Raw genomic sequence first — 15,673 nt, 5'->3', positions numbered from 1 at the left:
AACTCTGCGGATGAGGTGCAATATCACGCCTGCAACCTGCTTGTGTTTCCTGACAGTGTGGATGTTTTTGCCATCCTCCTGTTGTGTGGAGAGGCCCAGCACCCGGAAGGTGTCAACTTCCGATACTGGCTCTCCATTCACTTCAATGGCAATGGGGGAGCGGCGGCGGTTCTTTGGCCGGATGAGGCGGAGTTCGAACTTCTCTGGGAAGCAAGACAGTCCGATGTTCAGTGTGTAATTTTGGGTGAGGGTGGCTGCTTCTGTAAGGCGTTCTCTATGCCGCCGTCACGGCGTGGGTAGTGTACAGCGTGATGTCGTCGGCATAAAGTGTGCTTCAGGTTAAGGAATAGTTTTCAATTTTCAGACGAGAGGAGTAATTTCTTGATAGTCCTTTGAGTTTTTCGGAAGGGCTCAGACCCTTCCAATCGTTGACGATTCGGCGATCAATAAGCAAGATGGCCAGGTGTGGAAGGTCAAAGGAAGGATTATATTTACAAGTATGTATAGAGGTAAACTGGGTTACAGAAGCAAAGTCACAAATGCACTGCAACTTAAAGGGAAATTCTCACACAGAGAAAACTCTCCACTTGACCTTATTTATCGACCGGAGGGTTCCGGTTAAAGCCTAGGTTCTTGTAGAAGCACTTGCCAAGCACGGAGTCCTTCCCGAGACTACACAAGTCTAGGGCTCATCTAGGACTGATGTGCAGGGGTTATGCATGCATATTTATATGCTTTACAAACAAAGGACTTCGGGCGGTCAAGTTTCAAGGACCGCCCTAGACTTCCCTAACCAATGAAAGTCTAACATACAGTAACCAGAGCCCTGGAACGTTGGGCACAACCTCGAGCCCAGTGCTTGGCAAAACGAAAAAAGAAACATATAAAAAGAACATTCAGAAGACCCTCTCCACGCGGGACTCCTCACACTATCCGCACTCTCTCCCCTTTCCACTTTCGCCGCCGCACCCACGTGTCGCTTTTCGAGGGATGACGAGTTCTAGGTGAACAACAGGGCGAGTCACTTGCATGAATCATCTTGGGAATGACTCGTGCCAAAGGCAGGAAACGAGCCCCGCGATGATTTGCTGCTGGCAGTAATGTCAGCAAACTAAAGGGTCCTTCGCGGAACTCAAGTCTCGCAAGTTTCTGCGGAATGGTGCAGGAATAACGCTGGCAAGCTTTCTTGGTGCCCCGGTGGTACCGGTGGACACCCGCGGTCGACAATGATAGCAGTCGGCAGTCATGGCGACGCTGCTAAGCGTGCAGTCACTTCCGGGCTTTTGTGTGTGTTTGCAGGGGATGGATGGATGGAAACAACTTTATTACACACACACACAAAAAAAAATCTTCCAGGGTGTTCCCCTACTGGTCCAGGAGTCCACGGGCTAGTGCTTCACGTAAAGCCCGATCCACTAGCCATTTCTGGCCCGCGGGCTGAGCGGTCCGTAAAGCAGCCTCCCAGGAAGAATGAGTGGGATTGGGGATGGGGGATACTGCCTTTGGGGAAGGACATTCCCAAAGGTAATGAAAAAGTGTGGATTTTGGAACGCCACAGGTGTTACAATCAGGAGGAAAGGTGGGATGAAAGCATGAGAGGCGGTGGGGTGAAATAAAGCAGCCTGTCTGTAATTGCCGCCATGTGGCGCTGGATAAGGGCGACAAGGTACTGTGGGGTGGTGTCAGTGTCATGCGGCTGAATTTGTAAAATGTGGTAATTTGGTGATATGTAGAGAGGACCGAATGGGCTTCTTGCGCAGGGCTGGGTGCCTGATCCTCCGGGGTCCGGGAGGAGAGTTCTCGGACCAGCGCATGAACGCGCTCATTACCGGGGAACGAGGCATGCCCAGGGACCCACGACAGAGTAACCGTTCGGTCGAGAGAGGTGGCCGTGGTAAGAATACGGTGTGTGCCGGAGTCGCCACGTCCTTTAGGTAGTGGCGGTACGCGGCCTGTGAATCTGTGCAAATTTCGGTTATGTTTTTGTCAATGATGGAGTGGGCCAGAGCAAGTGCGATGGCGGCTCCTTCCGCCTCTGCAGGCGAATTAGTTCGAATAGTGGCGGCGGCCCCCACTGTGCCGTCTTCATAGGCTGCGACTGCCGTGAAATATCCCGGTTTAGAATTTTGTGCCGCGTCAACATAAAGGATATCGGAGCAGTTGCTGTATGTTTTCGTGTAATAGCTCGCTCGTGCCTGCCGCCTACCGTGATGGAGACTAGCACTCATATTGCGCGGTAGGGGCTTCTGATATATGTGATCCTGCGTGCGCAGAGAAATCATGTAAGGTGTAGGACTTGTTGGGGTGGGAATTGGTGGATTGAGACGTAGCTGTCGCAATAGGCATTGTCCTGTTTCCGTGCGACTCAGGCGGACTAATTGGTTGGTGCGTTGAGCCTCTATTAATTCGGTCACTGTATTGTGGGTACCAGTGGCCAGGAGACGTTTCGTGCTAACCGTCCGTGGAAGACGTAAGGCAGAGGTGACAGCCGTGCGTATTAGGATGTCTGCCTGTTGTCTTTGCCGCTGAGTGAGTATGTGGTATGGAAGGTGGCATGTAATGCGGCTAATGATTAGTGCATTTGTCATATTGAGGGTCTCGAGTTCAGACAGCCCATGATTGCGTGCTGCCACCCGCCTGATAAAATGCAGCGACCTGTTTGGTCTGTCTCTGCAAGAGCTGAAGGGTGGCGGTTGCATCGAGTGTGTTGTTAATTAGAAGGCCGAGAATCTTCACAATGGGCACTGGATTCCCGTACATGTGCAGTTCAATCTGGGGGTCACTGGGGAGGGGTTTCAGCTGCAGGAGTTCCGATTTATTTGGAGAGCAACGGAGGCCTGTGTTTGCTAAATGAGTGGTGGTGATGTCTATGGCAGATTGCAGGATATCCTGGGCTGTTCCAAGGGATCCTCCCGTTGTCCAGAGGGTTATATCATCTGCGTATATGGCTGTGTGGAGCCCTGGGACAGCAGCAAGGGCCTTTGCCAGTGGCGCTAGGGCAATGTTAAAGAGTAAAGGTGATAGAACCGCCCCTTGTGGGGTTCCCCGGTTAGGCAGGGGGAAAGGCTGGGAGGCAATATCCCCAAGGTGGAGGTCTGCCGTGCGCCCCTGAAGGAAGGCCCGAATATATTGCCATATGCGGGTGCCACACCCCGTGGTGGCTAATGTCGTGAGGATATGGTCATGGCTTATTGTGTCGAAAGCCTTATGGATATCCAGGGCCAGTATGGCTCGCGTAGAGGCTGTACGACGCTTAGTGCAAAAGAGGGACTCTTTAAGCGCGAGAAGTACGTCTTGCGCCGAGATGTTTGGGCGGAAGCCGAATTGAACGTTTGAGAGAAAGCCTGTTGTTTCCAGGAATGGTTGCAGGTGATTGAGAATGACATGCTCGAAGAGCTTGCCGACACAGCTCGTTAAGGAGATGGGGCGCAAATTTTGAAGAGTGAGGGCTTTGCCCGGTTTGGGTATAAATCGCATGCTGGCATGGGTCCAGGGTGATGGGAGCGTCCCAGCTTGCCAGTGGTTATTAAAGAGCTCCGTGAGTTCCTGGAGGGAGACATCGTCCAGGTTGAGTAGTGCCTTGTACGTTATGCCATCCGGCCCCGGCGCCGTAGAGCGGCGAATACTAAAGAGTGCTCGGCGGACTTCGTTTAAGGTGATGTCGGCATCAAGTTCTGGGTTAGGTGGAGGTAGATTGGGTGGATCTGCCGACTGAAGAGATGTGGGTATATAAGTGTCCCGTAGTTGGCCAATTACGTCGGTGCCCTTTTGGAGCTCTAGTTGTATTAGACGTTGTGTGTTTACTTGTATCTGAGATTTAGTGGTTGTTGGATCCAAGAGAGCGCGTAGGAGGGACCACGTGCGTTTAGTTCTTAATGTACCCTTGAGGTCGTTACAAAAGGTTGCCCAGTTTGCGCGGGCGAGCGTGTTCGCGTATTCTTCTGCCTCGCGAGTGAGAGCGGCTATGCGGAGTCTCAATTTACGATTGTGTCGCTGGTGACGCCAGCGCTTGAGATGTCCCTGTCGGGCCTCCCATAGATGAGCCAAATGCGGATCAACCTGCGGTGCCTAGGGGTATTTTAATGCTTTTGCTGTTCGCCTGGATGGCCTTCACCAGACGGTCTGTCCAGTCAGTGACAGTACGGGGTTCTGTCGAATCAGTTGCCAAATATGAGCGCAATTTATCCCAGTCAGTGAGTAGCTGCGAACGAGGGTTGAAAATCTTGGAATCATAAGATATAATAGTGGAGACTGGAAAGTGGTCACTTCCAAGGCTATTCTGGAGCACCGTGTGAGATTTAACGATTATGTTCGGTGTGGCCCATGTGAGATCGGGTGTGGTGTCGCGGGTGACGCTTGTGCCAATGCGAGTGGGTACGGTGGGGTTTGTGATCAGGCTAAGGTTGTAATCAGCCATTTTATGTAGAAATCAGGTTACCTGGGGGGGTATCCGAGTTGTATCCCCAGTGCGTGTGACGTGCATTAAAATCACCCACGACAAGAAGGTTTGAGGAACGGAAGGAGCCCAGGATACCCGGAACCCGGAATAACTCTGCCTTTATCTTTAGGATTGCTGTATATGTTAATAATAGTGAGGCCATATGTGTGCCCTGGTGAGCTCAGCTCTATCGCGGTATATTGAGTGCCCTTGCTGTCGGGCGTGTTTGTCGGTGTGCGGTCTAGTACCGGCATGGATGAGAGTGTCAGGATTGCCGTACGTGGTGTAAGGGCTGCCGTGTGATAACCGCGGATATGAATGCAATTTGTTTCCGTCTCTTGCAGAGCGATGACATGGGGCGGATTAGGGGAGTTTGCTATATATGCGACTAGTTGTGCTTGTTTTCGACGTATGCTGCGACAGTTCCATTGCCATACTCGTATAATTGTTTCTGCTGGTGTGTTGAACTGGTGTCGCCGCCGACGTTTTCGCGTGTTATTGTTCTGCGCCATGTTGCTGGTCTGGATAGAGTGGATGAGGACAGGCAGCGGGTTCAACTGCGCGCTGCTTGCGAGGCAATTCCTGATGCGGTACAAGTTCGAAAAGCTTGTTGATGCCGGCTTCATGTTTTTCCAAGCGTGTGTTAATCGTAGCTTCTATCCTGTCAGCCATGGACTGTATCAACTGTACCTGGGCTAGTATGAGCTGTTGCTGCATCGCTCCGAGCTGTTCAGCAACTATAGTATTTACTATGGTAGTGATTTCTGAGCGAAATTCAGCGGAACGTATGTACTGTTTAACCGCCTCTTGAGGTGTAGTAGGGGAGTCAGCGTTTCGAAAAGAGGTGGGAGTGGAGGCTGCTTGGACGGACAACTGACCGCTTTTAGCAGAGCCGGCTTCTTTCTCGGGTGTAGCGTTCCGGAGTGACTGCGTCTCCTGGGTCTCCTGGATGTGGGATGCGCAATCATTGGCTTTCGAGGTACAGGCCCGTGGCTCGGTGGCGTCTGTCTCGGTACCACTGGGCACCCGAAGGGGTTGAAGTTGGGCGAAATCGCGTTGTGAAGTTTTATATCCGGCGTTCACGGTGTCCACACTGCGCTTTTCCGTGTGGTCTTTGCTATCTTGGTTGTCCGACGGTTCTGAGGTCTCGGTCTCCATGGTCTGCTCCAAAGGTGTCTGGGCACCCGTGGTGGCCACTGGGTTTTCCTTCCTCAGTGGTGGGAGCTCGGGGTGGCCATTGTTCTGTGCATTGGTTCCAAGCTTTCTTTAAATGGATGGCGAGTGCCTTGCTTGGACCGTTTTTCTGATTCCCTTTCGTAGGAAGTGTTGTGCTGTTGCTATATCCTTGAAGTTCTCCCGGCCGGTCGGCTTGGGTTTGGTTAAATTTGGGCCGATGCTCAGTCTCGTGCTCATGCTCAGTCTTGTTCTTCTGCGCATTCTTTTGCTTCTGCTCAGGCTCTTGGTTCTTCTGCATTTGGCTCTGTGCAGCAATGTCTTTATAATGATGACGTCGGATTGCGGCTTCATCAGCTTTGCTTGTCTTTTTCCCTCTTGTGGTGTAGTTCTTCTGTCTTGCCGGGCAGTTCGTGTCAATGGTGGAGTGGTCCGATGTGTCGCAGACGATGCAGTACTTTTTGCAATCGACATGCCCTGGTGGAGGATTGCGTACTCCGCAATTTAGGGACACGTGGGACACGTGGACACGGGACACGCAGGGACACGTGGGTGCGGAGCACGTGGCTTTACAGAGAAATCTTAGCGTAGACCGGAGGCGCGCAGCGGCCTCAAGCTAAAGAAAGATCGGGGCGTCAATGAAGTGCGGCCTTACACGTCCCCCCTAAGATGCTAAATGATCTTGCAGTCCGCTCATTTAAGCTTAGCAAACAAAGGCCGCAGCGACATGAAAATCAAACTTGGGTGCACATGCAGCCAGAAATAACCAGTTCTAGCGAAACGAAAAAGATTCGCAGCACTACACAAGAACGACACACTTGGTCATAAACTGTTCATAAATGTTCATGAGAGTACGAGCGTCGGCGTTCCAGCGTCCTTGCACAGGGATCCGTAGCACACCACACTGTTCACATCACAAAGTCCGGCGAGTGAACGGGAACATTCACGCCTGCTTGAGGGGTCATGGCTCAATTATCGCTTTGCTCTTTTCCCCAGCTGATGTTGGGGACGCGAGATAACGCGTCGGCGTTGCCGTTGCAGACGCCTTTCCTGTGCGTTACAACCACATTGTAGCGCTGCAAGGCCAGCGCCCACCTTGCTAGTTTCGCCCCATGAGGCGTGCTCGTCGTCAGATAAGCCAAAGGATTGTGATCGGAGACCACGTTAATCTGTGCCCCAAACACCCAATGGTCAAATTTCTTAAGAGCCCATATTATAGCGAATGCCTCGCTCTCGATCGTTGACCAGCAGGTCTGAGTTGGCGTGAATCTATGGCTAGCGAAGGCGATCGGCTCCTCTCGCCCTGCATCTCCCATCTGTGCCAGGCAAGCTCCAGCCGCGACTTCAGATGCATCCGTGAACAGCCAATATGGCTTGCTGATATCAGGGGTGTTTAGCGCTGCCGCTTTGCAGAGCGACTTCTTTAGCGTATCAAAAGCCTGCTGTGCTTCCCGAGTCCAAGGAATCGCGATTGGTACCCCTCGCTTCGTTAAGGACGTGAGTGGCGCGGCGACCGCAGCATAATGCTGGACGTACTCGCGGTAGTAGCCGCATAGCCCCAGCAGGCTTCGGAGCTGCTTTTTCGTGGCATGCGCCGCTAGGTCCTGAATAGCGGCTAGCTTCTCGGGGTCCGGCCCGTGGGTACCACCTCCCACTATGTGACCTAAGTACCTGATCTGCGCTTGCGCGACTTGACACTTCTCCGGGCTCACCTTAAGCTTTGCTTCCCGGAGTAAGGCAAACACAATGTTCAAATGGTTCAGGTGTTGCTGCCACGAAGCCGAGAAAATGGCGATGTCATCGAGATACGCCGCGGCGTAGGCCTGATGCCTGGACAGCAACGTATTCATCATTCGCTGGAAGGTGGCAGCCGCATTTTTCAGCCCAAATGGCATGAGGCGCCAAGCGTACTGCCCTTCGTGGGTTACGAAGGCAGTCAAATGTTGGCTTTCGGGGGCCACCGGTACTTGCCAGCAACATCATCGCAGGTCTACTAGTGTAATAAACGTGGCGCGGCCTACCCTCATGATTAACTCCTGTGGGGGTGTCATCGGAAATGCATCAGTGCGTGTGGCTGTGTTCAGCGCGCGGTAATCGGTACACATGTGCACTGAGCCGTCCTTCTTCCCCACACACACCACGGGATGAGCGTAGTCGCTCTCAACAGGGCATATGAGACCCAGTTCTAACAATTCGTCCACTTGGCGGCCAACCTCCTTCCTAAGGAGCTCGGGCACTCGATAAGGGAAGGCGTGTTTTGGCCGGTACCCGTTTTGTAACTCGATTTTGTGCAGTCCCACTTCCGCCGCTCCCGGTGTTTCATTGAACAGGTCCGCGTAACCAGTGAACAATTTCGCGATTTCGGCGCGCTGCTGACAGTCCAAATGTGCCAGTTTCTCCTGCTCGATGGAAAAGGGACCCGACTGTGCGGGTGTAGGGCGAGGGGTGCACTCAGTCTCCCCGAAATCCGTGTCTTCGTCGAAGACGACTCCAACGTGGCTAACCCGCGCGTAGTAAGGCCGAAGCCTGTTTGCATGCACAAGTGGCGCGAGTCGCGCTCCGGTATCGATCCTGTAGGAGTTTTGCCTTTCCTGCGCAGTTATGGCATATGGACCGAGCCATGTAGGAGCTAGTTTACTGTCACGGTCGGTGTCAAACACGAGAACTTGATCTCCAACGCTGAAAACTTTGTTCCGGGCCTGTCTATTGTACGCCTGCGCGTAGCTCCCTTGCCGTGAGCTTGCAGTTAACCCTGCTACTGCCGCGGCGATTTCTAGCTGTTCGCGAAGCTGCCTCAAATATTTCGCAGGCTCTTCCCTTAGTGTGTTTGGGAGCGGCTGCTCACCCGTCCACGTGCTCTGCAAAATGGCCAGTGGCCCCGTAGGGTTCCTGCCGTAAAGAAGCCGGAATGGGGCAACCCCTGTGCTGTCATGGGGTACCTCCCTGTACGCCCACAGCACGAATGGGATGAGTCTGTCCCAGTTTCTCGGGTCTTTCTCAACTACGCGGAACAGCATGTTTTTCAGGACACGGTTCCACCGTTCTACCGTCCCGTTGCTCTCGGGGTGTTCTGGAGTTGAAAAACGGGGTGCGCATCCCAACTTTGCCAACATTTCCCTCGTCAGCTGTGCAGTGAAGTTGGTTCCCTGGTCTGAACATACAACTTCCGGGATGCCGGTGCGGCTAAATATTGCGAGCAGGGCGTCGCATGTTGCTCTCGCGGTCAGTGAACGCAGACAAACCACTTCGGGCCACCGCGTGCACAAATCAACCAGACAAAGAGCGTACCTATGGCCCCGGCCTGAGGGTTCGTCAATCGGCCCGATAATGCAGACGTTTACTACTTGAAACGGGTGGTCGGGTCTGGTGAGGGGCGTGATAGGCACTCTGTCTTTAAGCCGCCTATCTGACCTGGTCTGGCAAGCGTGACACGTATTGCACCGTTGTGCCACATCTGTCTCTAAACCGGGCCAAAAGAAACTATACTTAATTCTCGCCCTCGTCGTTCTTGTGCCCAAATGTCCTCCCCAGAGAGATTCGCGGGCCAGAGAAAGCACTTCTTCCCGTCTGCTGAGGGGTAGGACGAGCTGCTTGACTTTTGTGCCTGCCACGGAGTCCCGGTGGTATAAAAGACCGTTCGAGACAAACATGCCCCCTTTTCCCGTTTTTGCGTCCGCCCAAGCTTTCCTAAGGCTTTGATCTGACAGCTGGGCAGAACGAATCCTCTCTCGCTGCTTTGAGGACTCGTCCTCCTCGTCATGCATTGACCACTCGTCCTCCTCGTCATGCATTGAGCACTGGTCTTCGGTCGGATACTCGTCCCTGCCTGTTTTGTGCTGCTCGCCCGACGTCGGGATCGACTCAACGTCTGACTGTTCGTTTGCTTGGGATTGGTTCCCGTGAGCCTCGCCCGTCGTTGGGGTCGGCTCGTGGGCCTTCTCGGCCGCGGAGAAGGACACGCTAACTGTGTCAGCCGCAACGTGGTTCTTTCTCGAGGCAAGCGTTTCGCCATGGCTGTCGGTCTGCGTTAGCAGCTCCCAGTCCTCCCCCGACAACAAGCAGTCTACTCCCTCTGCGAGCTTGCCCGTGAGCGCGCAGACGATATGTACGGCCTCTGGTCGCGCTACAAGTGTGGGGCGCTGCTTCAGACTGACCGCGAGGGCAACCAGCTTTGCCCCTATTGTTTCGCCAAAAGCTGACACAAGTTTAATCTTGCCGAAAGGCTCCTGGGATACGCTCGGCACGAGGCTTTCTCTCACTACAGTAATCTCACTGCCGGTGTCTATGATTGCCGTTGCCGGCACTCCGGCGCATTCGATTTCTACCTGCTGTAGCTTTGATTGCCGTACTTCTTCAGACGACCTTGGGACACTGATTTCTGCCACCGACGTCCTGTGCGGGCGGGCTGACACTACGGTTTCAGCTGTTTCTATGCTGGCCACTGCTACCCTCTGCGTCCGAACGCGTTTATCGGTTTTCTGCGCATTCTGAGCGGCTCTTGGGCAGTCCTTTGCTCGATGACCAACTGCGCGGCACACATAACACTGCATTTGTCGTTTGTTGTCGGTGCTCGCAGGTTGTGTAGGGGTCTTTTTCTTTCTCCAATTGTGTGACCGTTTGTCGCACTGCACGCCCCTTTCCCTTAGCCTGCTCGAACGTCTGCAGTACATCTCGTCAGGTTTCACCCATTTCTCTCCCTCGCGGAGGCGCACGTATTCTAAGCCCTCGAAGCTTAGGCTGCCTTTCATCCGATCGGCCACGACGAGAGCCACGACATCTTCCTTACTGTCTGCATCCCTCGACCGCAGGTAGTAATGGAGGTAAGTCTTCACGCGAGACGCAAATTGCGCCCGTGTTTCCTCCTTGCGCTTTGCGGCGCGCTCGAACCGGTCTAGGTAGTCGGCGGGGGTGAGTTTCAGCTCGTTTAGTACGGCTTTCTTCACTGAGTCGTAGTCACCGCATTCATCGTCCCTAAGGCCACGAAGCAAGTACCGCACGCGCTCGGTCAGCGCTGGCATAATCAAATGCACGCGGCTGTTCTCTGGCACATCGTACGTTTGTGAATACCCTCTCCACCTCGTCGAACCACAGCGGTATATCGGCGTCGCACGGTAACTTGAGCCCCTTTAGGACCTTGGCACATTGGGATACTGGGTCGAGGCCCGTTCGCCGTTGCTCGCCAGATTCCGGTATTAAGGGAGTCTGCCTGGCACCTGCCGTCGCTATCCCAAGTTTATGCATTTCGACGAGTTTATGCTTTGCGAGCTGAAGCTCGAAATCTAGTTCTATGCGGCGGATCTCTACGGCATCAGACCTTTTTACTGCTTTTGCCTTTCGTCGCTTTCCTGCTACCGGTTATTTCGTCGCCGTATCTGCCGCTAGCCCTGCTAACGTCACGCCCTGCTGTGACGTTTCGTTTGACGGAACGTCGTCCTCTGATTCATTATCCTCCAATGAACTATCCTCTGCCCCTCTGTCGGCTGAGCTCGCCATCATGCTTCGCGTCCACATCATACACTTAATTACACTTGAGCCATAACCACCTCAAAGAGACGTAAGGAATCCCGCTCACCCGTGCTGGTGTCGGTAGCAGGTGCCGTTGATGCTCCAAGCCCGTCCTGAGATGAGGGGTCAGCGCCGCCTTAGGGTCTGTGAGCCGGGGTACCTTGTTCCCTTGACTGGCTGGTCCCGAAGGTCGATTCCTTCTGGTCCTCCTGGGTGGCTGTTACGAGCTCGGCGTTGCCCGACGCCTGAACACTGCGGGCCTGCAGGTGGTATCAGCTCAGGGCCGACGGTCGCCGAATCCTTGTCGACTGCGCCAGTAATTTCTTGATGGTCCGTTGAGTTCTTCGGAAGGGCTCAGACCCTTCCAATCGTTGACGATTCGGCGATCATTAAGCAAGATGGCCAGGTGTGAAAGGTCAAAGGAAGGATTTTATTTACAAGTATGTACAGAGGTAAACTGGGTTACAGAAGCAAAGTTACAAAGGCACTGCAACTTAATGGGAAATTCTCACACAGAGAAAACTCTCTACCTGACCTTACTTATCGACCGGAGGGTTCCGGTTAAAGCCTAGGTGCTTGTAGAAGCACGTGCCAAGCACGGAGTCCTTCCCGAGACTACAGAAGTCTAGGGCTCATCTAGGACTGCTGTCCAGTGGTTTTGCATGCATTTTTATATGCTTTACAAACAAAGGGCTTCGGGCGGTCAAGTTTCAAGGCCCGCCCTAGACTTCCCTAACCAATGAAAGTCTAACATACAGTAACCACAGCCCTGGAAGGTTGGGCACAACCTCGAGCCCAGTGCTTGCCAAAACGAAAAAAAGAAACATATAAAAAGAATATTCAGGACACCCTCTCCGCGCGGGACTCCTCACACTATCCGCACTCTCTCCCCTTTCCACTCACGCCGCCGCACCCACGTGTCGCTTTTCCAGGGATGACGAGTTCTAGGTGAACAACAGGGCGAGTCATTTGCATGAATCATCTTGGGAGTGACTCGTGCCAAAGGCAGGAAACGAGCCCCGCGATGATTTGGTGCTGGCAGTAATGTCAGCAAACAAAACGGTCCTTCGCGGAACTCAAGTCTCGCAAGTTTCTGCGGAATGGTGCAGGAATCCGCTGGCACGCTTTCTTGGTGCCCCGGTGGTACCGGTGGACACCCGCGGTCGACAATGCTAGCAGTCGGCAGTCATGGCGACGCTGCTAAGCGTGCAGTCACTTCCGGGCTTTTGTGTGTGTTTGCAGGGGACACGTGGGTGCGGAGCACGTGGCTTTACAGAGAAATCTTAGCGTAGACCGGAGGCGCGCAGCGGCCTCAAGCTAAAGAAAGAGGGGGCGTCAATGAAGTGCGGCCTTACAAGGGGGATGAGGGTGATGCTAAACAGGAAGGGTAAAGGACTTACCTTTGAGAGGTTCCGATACCCTGAAGCGTGTAGGAGGGGGAACAGAGAGGGCCGAAGTGTATCTCGGTCGTGCGGTCACTGAGGATTGCTTGAATGTAGGTGTACGTGTGCGCACCAACATTCAATGATGATAGAGCAGTTATGATCGTCTGATGGCCACTACGATCAAAGGCCTTAGAGAGATCCAAAGCTAAGACTGCCTTGATGAGACCTTGAAGACGCGGATAAAAAATTTCGTGTGTGAGTTGCAGCATGGCGTCCTCTGCGGATAGATGGGGCGGAGTCCCACCACGATATGCGGGTATAGATTGTGCTCTGCCATGTGCCTTGTGAGTATCGCTAACACAACATGTTCGAGGAGCTTCCCGAGGCATAAAGTTAGCGGAATCGGGCGAAGGTTACACTCCGAAACCTTCGCCCGTAGTGGACGCCTTTGGAGTATTTTGGACCGCCTAGGGATCTTTAACGTGCATAGACATCGCGAGCACACGGGCGCGTTTTTGCGTTAGATGGAAACACTTTATTGCATTAAAAAAAAGAAATTTTCCAGGCTGGTCCCCTACTGGTTCAGAAGTGCACGGGCTTTAGCTTCACATAAAGCCCGATCCACCAGCCATTTCTCGCCGGCGGGCTGAGTGGTCTGTAAAGCAGCCTCTCGGGAAGAATTAGTGGGATTGGAGGTACTGCCTGTGGGGAAGGACATTCACACAGACAGTGGAAGAGTGCGCATTTGAGTACGCCACAGGTGTTACAATGAGGGGGGAAGCTGGGGTGAAAACAAGGGAGCCGCTAGGGTGAAATGAAGTAGCCCCTCTGTAATTTTTGCCGTGTGGCACATAGTAAGGGAGACGAGGTACTGGGGGTGGCGGCAATGTCATGCGACTCTGTTCGTAGAATTTGGTGATTTGAAACCGGTAGAAAAGAACCGATGTGGACTCTTGCGCGGTGTTGGGTGCCTGATCGTCCGGGGTCCGGGAGGATAGTTCTCGGGCCAGCGCCTGAACGCGCTCGTACCCGGGGATCAAGGCATGCCCAGGGATCCACTCCAGAGTAACTGTTCGGTCGAGAGAGGTGGTTGCCGCAAGAGAATGATGTGGGGTCAGTGTCGCCACGCACTTTAGGTAGTGTCGGTATGCGGCCTGAGAATCTGTGCAAATTATGGTTATGTTTATGTCAATGGTGGAGTGGGCCAGCGCAAGTGCGATGAGGCTCCTTCCGCCTCTGTAGGCGAATTAGTTCGGATAGTGGCGGCGGCCCCCACTGCGCAGTCTTCTTAGAGTGGGACGACCATAACAAATCCTACTTTACAATTTCCTCCCGCGACGACGTAAAGGATATCGGAGCGGTTGCTGTATGTTTTGGTATAATAGCTCGCTCGAGCCTGCCATCTACCCTGATGGAGGCTGGAGCTGATATTGCGCGGTAGGGGCTTATGGTGTATGTGATCCTGCGTGCACAGAGAAATTAGAAAAGGTTTAGGACTTGTAGAGGCTGGAATAGGTGGATTGAGACGGACCTGTTCTGCGTTTCGCCTCCATCGAAACGTGGCCGCGTGTCCAAACCCTTGGACGAGTGGTTAGGGCGCTCGGCTACTTCGCCAGAGTTCCGGGGCTCGAACCCGGCCGCGGCGGCCGGGTTCCCACCCGGGAAGTCAGGCATAGTAGCCGGACGCCCTAAGAATTGAGTTTCTAAATGTTCTTCCAGGGTCTTGGACACGTGCAGGTGTTGGCAGCGTTACCCTGCGGTTCTAGGAGGACCCGGCCGTGTAGACCATCACCACCTGCCGGGCCGCCAGTGTTATGGACATTAGCAACATAAACGCTTGAGTGCAATGGGGTCGTGCGGGAACCCAGGGGCGTGCCCTGAGTTTCTGTGTCATAATAAATATTTTTTTTCTCTCTCTCTCTCATAGGTTGGTTATTAGGAAACTCTCGTTGGAAGGAAGGAAGGGAAAACTTTATTGTACTCTTATGCTTCTTTATTCTGCGGTTTTGGGGCATCTTCGGAGACGTTGTTCTCTCCTTGGTTGTATCAGCAGTCTTCTCTGTCGATATCGTCCGTTTCTAATCAATGGTCGGTTGCCCTCAGTCCAGGACATCACTGGCCACTGGCGCCCGTTGAGCTCTCTGTACCAGACCTTGTTGGTCTTCATAGCGGTTGCTGGACTGCACAGTCACCAAGTGCTCCACACTCAAGTTTTGTATTTTGGGGACCACGTGTATGTTTTGACATGCCCATGCGATGTGATATAGAGCGCATTTTTCATCGCACCCGGGACATTTGTCCGCATAAATTGTGTAGGGCGCATTTTGTTTAGTATGCGTAGGTTTTGGTAACAGCCTTTCTCTGTCTCCAAGTGACAGCTTCCTCTCTGTTCAGAGATTTATGAGGCGGGGGATATCGCATTTTTCTGCCTGTACAGTTTTCTAGTATGGCAAAGTATTCCTTGGGGGCCGGCGCGATTTCTTCGGTGTAGTCGAATGCTCGAAAAGTAGTGTATCTTCGAACTGTCCTGTCGGCCCCCTGGTTCCCTGCCACCCCCCTGTGCCCCGGTACCCACACAATTTTGTGTGCAGTCTTGTCATTTTCTTATTCGTGGTTTTCAATTCTGTCACTAGCTGTGAGTCGTATACGGAGCGCGTGACGACCTATCCTGCCATTCATGTAATTTCGGCAGACTTAGAGTCCGTAAGTACTGTTAGCGACCGCCCGGTTCTATAGCCCTCTGCCACCGCTAGAGCAACGGCTACTTCCTCAGCCTCTGCTGCCGTGCAGTCTCGCATAGACGCGCTGATCATTTCGCTTAGGAATCGACCACACCGTCCGCTGCGATTTTGGTGTTTCCTCCTCTAGAGGAAGAGTCCGCATACGCGGTGGTGTCTTGAGGAGCGTATGTTTTCTCGATGAATTCAGCCCCCGCTTCTCTTATGCCTCGGAGGAGGCTGGGGTCCATGTTCCTTGGTATTGGCGCTACGTTGAGGGACTTCCGAAGCTCGTCGGAGATCGTTTCCGACCTCTCATTTATCGCATCTGCTCTCAGTATCCAAGTCTAAGAGCGCTCCTCCAGTAAATGTGTGTGACGTGATCACTGAACTTATACATCTCACACATTTACTGGAGGAGCGCTCTTAGACTTGGATACTGCGAGCAGATGCGA

The 15,673-nt window shown here is 53.3% G+C and overlaps 1 pseudogene; it reads right to left on the bottom strand.

Annotated features, from left to right (window-relative positions):
• Positions 1-6,579: 6,579 nt before the first annotated feature.
• LOC149343289 (uncharacterized) lies at positions 6,580-10,852 on the bottom strand (annotated as a pseudogene).
• Between the last annotated feature and the right edge of the window lie 4,821 nt (positions 10,853-15,673).

Source organism: Amblyomma mixtum, chromosome 5, assembly GCF_055824585.1.
Source record: "Amblyomma mixtum isolate Tamu chromosome 5, ASM5582458v1, whole genome shotgun sequence".
Classification (NCBI taxonomy): Eukaryota; Metazoa; Arthropoda; class Arachnida; order Ixodida; family Ixodidae; genus Amblyomma; species Amblyomma mixtum.
This window is presented reverse-complemented; position numbering and strand designations above follow the sequence as displayed.